Genomic DNA, 10,000 nt, shown 5'->3' with positions numbered 1-10,000 from the left:
CCTATGACCATACTCTTCAACAGTCGTAACGTCACTTCCCTCGTAATTGTGCGGCTATGTGGTCTTGTGGTATGACACTCGCTTTCGGATCGGAAGGTCCTTGGTTCAAGCCTCACGCTCGGCGCATAGTTGAGTCCTTGGAAAACGCTCTTTATCCACTTTCTCTCACCATACTCAGGTGTAAAATGAGTACCTGGCCGTTAACAGCGTTGTCTTTGTCCGAAAAATTGTAATATCGCCTAACAGGCGGCATGTCCAGTCCTACATGTTAAATGTTGCTGTTGACCAGGGACCCCTTGTAAAGCGCTTTGAGCACATTTAGTGGATATTGCGCTATATAAAGCTCAATTTTTAAAATATTTTTTTAAAATGACGCATGGTAACTTAGTAACTGGCTCTAAACTATCGGAACAATGGCGGGCGCCCTTATGAAACATTTCTCCGACGAGCATAAAAGCGTATCCAGAGGAAAAAAAACCCATTATAAATCTGATCATGTTTTGACTTTTACATATTCTGATCACAAGACATATGAAAAATTCTAGCCAGCATGAAGAATAAAAAGTACCGATTTTCTTTGTTTAGAACCAATCTGCTCGTTGCTGGGCATCAGACTATTGAATCCTATTTGGGTCATCAGACTTGCAGATAAGAACACACGAGGAATATGTCATGTACGTATAGATAGTTCGCAGATGACGTCACTCAGGCCTTTGTTATTGTTTTTGCCATCCGCGTTTGTGAGTTGTTCTCACTAAACTGTATTAACCAGACTATAAAAGTTCATGGTTACACACAGTTTGTGTGTTGGTCCGTTATACCTCCGGATGGCAATGTTGTGAACTCCTTGGCCAAGCGCATTCTATCTATATCAATGAATAGATATAATAAAAGTTTTCACACCTCGGCCATAAAATGAATGCATGAAAATAAATTTATTGTTTGCTTTTTTAACCCGTCTTTCTGGAATTACCTGAGCTATCAACGTTTAAAATGATTTTGTTATAGATAGAACGAAGTTAACGTCACTCCGATCTTTGTTATTGTTTTTTTTTTTTTTTTTTTTTTTTTTGCCATCCATCCACGTTTATGAATATTTCTCACTTAACTGTATTATCCAGACTATACAAGTTCATGGTTACACAGAGTTTTGTGTGTTGGTCCGTTTTACTTCCGGATGGTAATGTTGTGAGCTTCTTAGCCAAGCGCATACTATCTATAGATAGAATGCGCTTGGCCAAGGAGTTCACAACATTGCCATCCGGAAGTATAACGGACCAACACACAAACTCTGTTTATCCATGAACTTTTATAGTCTGGTTAATACAGTTTAGTGAGAACAACTCACAAACGCGGATGGCAAAAACAATAACAAAGGCCTGAGTGACGTCATCTGCATACTATAGATAGTATGCAGATGACGTCACTCAGGCCTTTGTTATTGTTTTTGCCATCCGAGTTTGTGAGTTGTTCTCACTAAACTGTATTAACTAGAATTTAAAAGTTCATGGTTACACAGAGTTTGTGTGTTGGTCCGTTATACTTCCGGATGGCAATGTTGTGAACTCCTTGGCCAAGCGCATTCTATCTATAGATAGTATGCAGATGACGTCACTCAGGCCTTTGTTATTGGTTTTGCCATCCGCGTTTGTGAGTTGTTCTCACTATACTGTATTAACCAGACTATAAAAGTTCATGGTTACACAGAGTTTGTGTGTTGGCCCGTTATACTTCCGGATGGCAATGTTGTGAACTCCTCGGCCAAGCGCATTCTATCTATAGGTTGAAGAAGAAGTTTCGCCTCACACGTTCCGTGTTCAATCGTAGCCATCGTTAATATATCGCCTGACATTAGAACCCTCTGGGACTGGCAGTTTGACATTATTTTTTAGGTTTGTGTTGCGTCTAGTGAGTTGTCGTTCGTAGAGCTCAAGGAAACGAGTTATTTCATTGGTTTAGTATTGAATACAACTCACGATTTTTTTCTTTTGTGGCAAAAGACTGACATTTTGACGCCATTTTTTGGTCAGTGTCAGGCTATCACTTTACGATGGCTCCGGTTCAATACGTTTCTTTCTCTCTTTCTTTCTCTCTCTTTCTTACTGTCTTTCTTTTTTATGAAAAAAAATGAAGCCGTTTTATTCCTTTTGTAGATTATTCTATAAAGTCCCTAACTTCTAGCAACTTAGAAAACACCTCAAACACAACAGTAAATTAAGCTGAATTAAGACTATAAAGCATTATTTTTTTACGTTAAAAGACACGTAGAGTTATACAATGAAGGGGTTGAAATCGTCAAGTGGATATTAAATTGCATAAGCTCCAAGAGGGCTCAGGTTTGAAGGTTGAGTCCCATGCTTTAGAATAATAATAATAATAATAATAATAATAATAATAATAATAATAATAATGATGATGATGATGATGATGATGATGATGATGATGATGATGATGATAATAATAATAATAATAATAATGATAATATAATAATAATAATAATAATAATAATAATAATAATAATAATAATAATAATAATAATAATAATGATGATGATGATGATGATAATAATAATAATAATAATAACGATAATAATAATAATAATAATAATAATAATAATAATAATAATAATAATAATAATAATAATAATAATAATAATAATAATAATAATAATAATAATAATAATAATAATAATAATAATACAAATAATAATAATAATAATGATGATAATGATGATAATATAATAATACTGACGAAAAGCATTTATATAGAGCTTTTCCCCGTGCAACCCAGCTCTAAGCTCTATACAATTACAGTTATACAATGTAACGAGGACATGTAAAAAAAAACCAACACTACTGAGAAATATGATTTAAATTTTAAACTGTATCTAGGCGTATTACGTAAAAAGGTGGTAACATTTCAATGGGCACGATCTATATTACATTTCCATGTGCTCGAGGTCATTGGTCAAATTGCAAAGTGTGCTAAAAATGACCCACATAGTGAAAAGTGTTCACAGTTTGAGAAATATCCAATGTTACAATTGGTCATTTTGCTCAGCATGATTCATACCCATGAGTACCCATGTTGACAACTTTCATAAACAAAGCAGCGTGTTTAGGTACATTTAGAAATGTCCAATCGTTGCACGGCGACAAATCATGTGATCGATGACTTGGTTGGACGAAACCATGAATATAGATCGCTCCCATTGTGATTTGAACGTTGTCAATGAATCAGAGCATCTCACATGCGACGGGGGAGAGTATCCTACAAAAGTAGGGAAACGAACATTGAAAGGATTGCTCACTTATTTTTCGAAAGTTATAGGTTTGACAAAAATAGAATGGTCATTATTTGATCTCAAGTTTCTGTTTGGGACGACGTGCACTTATTTGGAGGTCTGATAACCCAATTCCTTATGGGCTCATTGTTGTAATGGAAATCTCAAAAAAAAAAAAAAAAAAATGACGCAAAATATTGTCCATTACAACAATGTTAAATTAGGCCCATAAATGTGTTCGGATGTCAGACGTGCATATATGTCTACGTCGGTTTGGGACATTCTTGTTCAAAAGGTCTCTAATATATGAAGGATTATTTTTGTGGTGGGTGATTAATAGATAGTATGCACTTGACTAAGAAGCTCATAACATTGCCATCCGGAAGTATAACGGACCAACACACAAAACTATCATGTGTAACCATGAACTTTTATTGTCTGGTTAATAGAGTTTAGTGAGAATCACTCACAAACTGGGATGGCAAAATACAATACCAAAGGCTTGAGTGACGTCATCTTCATTCTATCTATAGACAACAGTACAAATCCTGTATACAACTATTTTTTTTACACAGGCTGCCGATGCAACTCGTGAAGAAGAGATATAATATCTTCATTCCCTTATCATATCATTTGTATTGCAATGAAATCTTATTTCTAACTTTGCGACACTGCGCTGCGGCTAACGCCTGGGTCATGTAAGTCTAAGCTTGAAATGTAAGGGTAAATCCTTCCTCAGGACAAATAAAGGTAGTTTGATACCTTTTAAGCCTATTCATACTTACACTGTTAACATTTTTTTCATGTTGTCCAATTTCTTATCCCCTTTAAATATCCATGAATTTTGATAACTCTCAAATTATCAAAAATTGGATTCAATAGTCAGATGTCACGTCGCCCATCAACGGCGGCCATCGTGGTTCTAAACAAAGAAAATCGGTACTTTTAATTCTTCATGCTGGCTAGAACTTTTCATATGTCTTGTGATCAGAATGCTTTAAAGCCAAAACATGATCAGATTTATAATGCTTTTTTTTCTCCTCTGGATACACTTTTATGCTCGTCGGAGAAATATTTCATAAGGGCGTCCGCCATTGTTCCGATAGTTTAGAGCCAGTTGCCTAGTTACCATGCGTCATTACGAGGGAAGTGACGTTACGATTGTTGAAGCTTATTGTGACCATTATGATTTTTTAAATGAAAGGATAATCCTCTTCATTGAATTCTTATTTTATTCCAGTACCAGCAGAAGATATAACAGCAACAGTTACAGCCACAGCAACAACAACAAGAACGACAACGATTACAGTGATACAATTACCAGCAAACATTATACAATTACCAAGTTAAAACAAGAAACACTGGAATATCTTGCTTACTTGAATACGTGGGGTGTTATTTTCAAAATATTATTTTGTGATTGACTATGGCAGATAAGGGTGTCTGCATCCTTCTACAAATATTTACAGGTGAGTCATCATCATCATCACCATCACCATCATCATCATCATCATCATCATCATCATCATCATCATCATCATCATCATCATCATCATCATCCTCATCATCATCATCATCATCATCATCATCATCCTCATCATCATCATCATCATCATCATCATCATCATCATCATCATCATCATCATCATCCTCATCATCATCATCATCATCATCATCATCATCATCATCATCATCATCATCATCATCATCATCATCATCTTCATTATACGGCTTGGTTGAGATAAACCAATAGAGATAGTATGCGCTTGGCTAAGAAACTCACAACATTGCCATCTGGAACTATAACGGACCAACACACAAAACTATGTGTAACCTTAAACGTTTATAGTCTGGTTAATACAGTTCAGTGAGAATTACTCATAAACGCGGATGTCAAGCAAAAAGCAATAACAAAGACCCGAGTGACATCAACTTCATTCTATCTATACATTGTGTTATGTTCTATTATATATTGTTCTAATCAAACTGATTTTACAAACTTAAATATCATTTTAATGTTACGCAATGTTAATGGACACGCTTGACAAGAGATGTAGTAACAAATGGCGTGAACAAAATATTAACAATGACAAAAGTTCTTTACGTGGAATCGGTGTCTTTGCATTCAGGAATCTGAAGCGCTATCATGATCAAAGAAATGACACAATATAATATAATAACGTTATATCCAGGGGTGTCTTATTCCAAAAGGGGGCTTTGTTCAGTTTTTTAAAAAATGATCTTAAGATAGATCGATGCGTAGCGGGGGTTTTTGCCTTTAATTTTTACGACTTTGTTTCAATAGTTATTACCAAAAACCTCCTTTAATGAAGTAATGAGTTAAAAAGAGATTATATTTCTTTCCGATTTACGACTAAAACAAAGTCAACTAGGCGTGTCATGTATCCCAGTAACTCTTATAAGTTGTTTTCGAAGCTTTAGTATTTGTGACTTTTATTCACAGGTAGAAATCAACGGACCTTAACAATCGACGCCGTCGTTAACAATGAATGAATAGATTTATGAATATTATATCAATGAATATGAACACTCGCCTTCAGACCAAAACGTCCAGGGTTCGAGACCCGGTCTAAGTGGCGTATGGTTCTTGGAAAAAAAAGGCTCTTTGTTCATATTATTCGTTGTTTTCGCAAGCACTTTAGATAAGCACTGTATATATTTGCCAATGTTCAAAATATAATGTTTTGTATGGAATGGTGTGTACCATGATTTTGCACAACTACAGAGCAGTCAAGTTTTAGGTTTTCATCCAATAGAGAATGGAATTTAAAAATGTAATGGGAGCGATCTATATTCATGTTTTCGTCCAACTTAGTCATCGATCACATGATTTGTTGTTGTACAATGATTGGACAGTTCTCAATCAATGTAAACACGCTGCACTTTGTTTATCAAAATTGTAAACATACTCATGAGTCATGATCAGCAAAATGACCAATTCTGACGTCGGAAATTTTCAAACTGTGAACAGTTTTCACTATGTGGGTCATTTTGAGCACACTTTGCAATGTGACCAATGACCTCGAGCACATGGAAAGTTAATATAGATCACGCCAATTGGCTGGTATCCGAACGCAATTTGCATTTAACTGTCGTACTCTAGAAAGACATATTATTTAAAATTTGGCCAGAAAACTCGTCCTTCTATCGATTTCACTGACAAATGGCAAAAACTCTCAAAATTGTGACTTCGCCAGGTCTTTTTTAAGTCCCGGGATTCAGAGTGTTTGCCAAGATGAGGTTCATATAAATTGATCGATATTTGAAGGCCTAGTTTTCTGACTAAACTTTTTAATACGTGTTTTACAGAGTAGGACAGTTAACTGGTTAAAGCCTTGAATTAAAATCATTGCAATAGGTCTAAATTTTGCGTTGGTCTGAAAATATTTCCTCCCGGGTGGGGCTCCTGACCTCCCATAGTTTGCAGGGAGGTTCTTACTGTGTCTTCTACCCCCCTATATCTGTTTTCCAACTTGATTTTTGTTTTTGTCTTTGAATGAGATTGCTTGGTTTTGTCCTGGTCCTGGTCGGATACCCTGGCTGAGAGGGAAACGTTCAAATACATAATAAGTTTTTGGAGATGATATTTTTTCCCTTGCAAATCATCTCTCTGTTATGCATTGTATTATGTTTTGTTTACGTATTATAATATTAATATGTGGTTTGTAAACATTTGAGTGTATCCCTTTTCGTGGGGACCTGTGCTTGTGTCTGGATGAGACTTTGAAGTGATCTCAAACTTAGTACTGGGGATTGGTTTCAATAACAATGAATTATGACTCTATACTTCGCTTGAATGGGGATTGGTTTCAATAACAATGAATTATGACTCTATACTTCGCTTGAATGGGGATTGGTTTCAATAACAATGAATTATGACTCTATACTTCGCTTGAATGGGGATTGGTTTCAATAACAATGAATTATGACTCTATACTTCGCTTGAATGGGGATTGGTTTCAATAACAATGAATTATGACTCTGTTGACAGTGTGCTCTTGGATCTACATCTACTGTTTCCCATTTGAACTAATTCCCCTTTGTCTCACTTTTCTTGGGTGCTTTAATTGCAATTCTAGAACTTTTGACTATCCCATCCCATCACCCCCCCCCCCCCCTTTTTTTTTTTACTGGCGCCGATATGACCTTAACCCTCTCCTTACCAGCTATTTTCAGGATTTTCCCCAAAACTTCACACCGAACAAACACAAAAATAGATTTTTTATCACTCAAACACAATAGCAGTAAAATTCTTGCGATAAATAATTTCTTTAGCAAAACATGCGCTACAACACACTGTTCATTTTCTTTAAATTTTATGATGTACAAAAGAAACTTGAATATGAAAAAGGTTGTTTTTATCGTAACGAATGGGACGATTTTCCTATAGATAGAATGCGCTTGGCCAAGGAGTTCACAACATTGCCATCCGGAAGTATAACGGACCAACACACAAACTCTGTGTAACCATGAACTTTTATAGTCTGGTTAATACAGTTTAGTGAGAACAACTCACAAACGCGGATGGCAAAAACAATAACAAAGGCCTGAGTGACGTCATCTGCATACTATCTATAGTTGGTAAGGAGAGGGTTAGTGTGATGCAAGCGCGGTAAAACCCTTTCAAAGAAAAAGAAAGAAACGTATTTCTATAAGAACAATGAGAGAAAAACAATTTGGGTTTTTGGGCATATAGATAAATACAAGTCAATTATGTCAGTTTGATGAAACGTAGATTACTACCCCGACTGTTATGAAGAATGCTGCTATGTGGTCTAGTGGTATGACACTCGCTTCGGATCGGAAGGTCCTGGGTTCGAGCCTCGCTTGGCGCATAGCTGAGTCCTTGGAAAAGGCTCTCTCATCGTACTCAGGTGTAAAATGAGTAACTGGCCAATAACAGAGTTGCAAAATCGCCTAACAGGCGTCATATCCCGTCCTACATGTTTAGTGTTACTGTTGACCAGGGACCCCTTGTAATACGCTTTGAGCACGTTTAATGGATATTGCTCTATAAAAGATTAATTATAAAAAATTATATTAAGAATGATTAAAATGTCTGGCTCTTCCAACATTATAATATAGAAGAAAGATAGGGGATTTAATTCAATTATAGTAATAAGTTCAAGGTCTTGATAAAATAGAAACAATCATTTAAAAAAAATCTTTTTTAGATTTCTCTCCAACTCTATTCACACTTGGGGATATATTGATGTATTTCTAGATACTCGACTTCAAAATAGGATTCAATAGTCTGATGTCACGTCCGCCCAGCAACCAGCAGCTTGGTTCTAAACAAATAAAATCGGTACTTTTTATTCTTCATGATGGCTAGAACTTTTTTACATGTCATGTGATCAGAATGTAATAAAGTCAAAACGTGATTAGATTTATAATGGTTTTCTCCTCTGGATACACTTTTATGCTCGTCGGAGAAGTATTTCATAAGGGAATCCACCATTGTTCGGATAGTCTAGAATCAGTTACTACGTTACTATGCGTCATTACGAGGGAAATGACGTCAGGCTGTTGAAGGCTATTTATTAGGAAGAAAATATTTATCTTCCGTACTGCCAAAACATGGAAAAAGTTTAAATTTTAAACTAAAAATGCTCGATTCTCTTGCGGACAAGACAGGCCAAATACTTCTCTGTGATCGTTCCGGATTATAAGTTAATGTTTTTATTGTTTTTGGTATTGGTTGAAGAAGGGAATTGTTCCGAGTTTTGTACTTTGTTATTATTCGAAGCTGTTCTATTTATGTTTGTTCATGGCGTGAAATGAATACGACAGTACATTCATTGTTACAATCGAATCAACAGGTCTGATCAAACCAATAGTAATTGTCAAAAAATAATAAAAATAAAAATAAAAGTGTATAATTTCTCTGCTGCCAGGACAATACCAAAAAACGTTTTTCCTTTTACTTCGATGAATGCACTTAGCGTTTCTAGGTTCACAGCGTTTCGAAACATTAAAACTTAAACGGGGAAATTGAAGTAAAGTTGTACGGGAAATCAGAAATCGAACGGACAGTACTTTTGAAAACGCACTTATTCCCCCAATTTGCTAGAAAATCCTATAAATAGATAAAGATGACGTAAAACGTGTCGAATTGTCTCTAAAGCCAGGTATATTTTTATGTCTCGTGTTTGAGACTTTATGACAAGATGGCTGTCTGTCCATTAAAGTTTTTGAAAAATGATGTGTCTAGAATGACAAAAATGTTTTGTAAACTTACGGCAGAAATGAACTCATGACCTGAATGAAACAAACGGAAACCAAACGGAAAAAAAACGGAAAAAAAATCGTTTTTTTGAATTGAATTGGGTGCTTCCTTCTTCTGAACACAAATTTAATCGAGCCATCGAAACTGAATCAATACATTTGGATTTAAAACAATTTAAAGAGCATGCGTGTCCAAAATAATGGCACCCGGGAAAGAAACTTTTTTTCCGGCATTATATTTTATATAAATCAATGTAATAATTGAGAATGTGAAACAAACAAATCTACAGGCATCGCAGTGTTTCACTAATGGTGCTGGTGGCTGATTTGATGTGAAATTAAACAAACCGAGAGTGGAAAACATGGAAATTGCACGGGATTTGTTTGACGAAATGAAACCCGTTTTGAAGTACCCAATGTTCTATTTGACTTTCCCCGTATGGCGAGCTACCCGGAGTATCTTAAAAA

General features: G+C 35.6%; 1 protein-coding gene across 2 annotated transcripts in view; it reads left to right on the top strand.

The window, feature by feature from the left end:
• LOC144959320 (uncharacterized) overlaps window positions 1-10,000 on the top strand; it is a 120,252-nt gene that overhangs the window by 84,133 nt on the left and 26,119 nt on the right. The window lies entirely within an intron of this gene.

The sequence above is a fragment of the Berghia stephanieae genome, chromosome 13 (assembly GCF_034508935.2).
Source record: "Berghia stephanieae isolate SIO BIC M18660-M18661 chromosome 13, UCSD_Bste_1.3, whole genome shotgun sequence".
NCBI lineage: Eukaryota > Metazoa > Mollusca > Gastropoda > Nudibranchia > Aeolidiidae > Berghia > Berghia stephanieae.
This window is presented reverse-complemented; position numbering and strand designations above follow the sequence as displayed.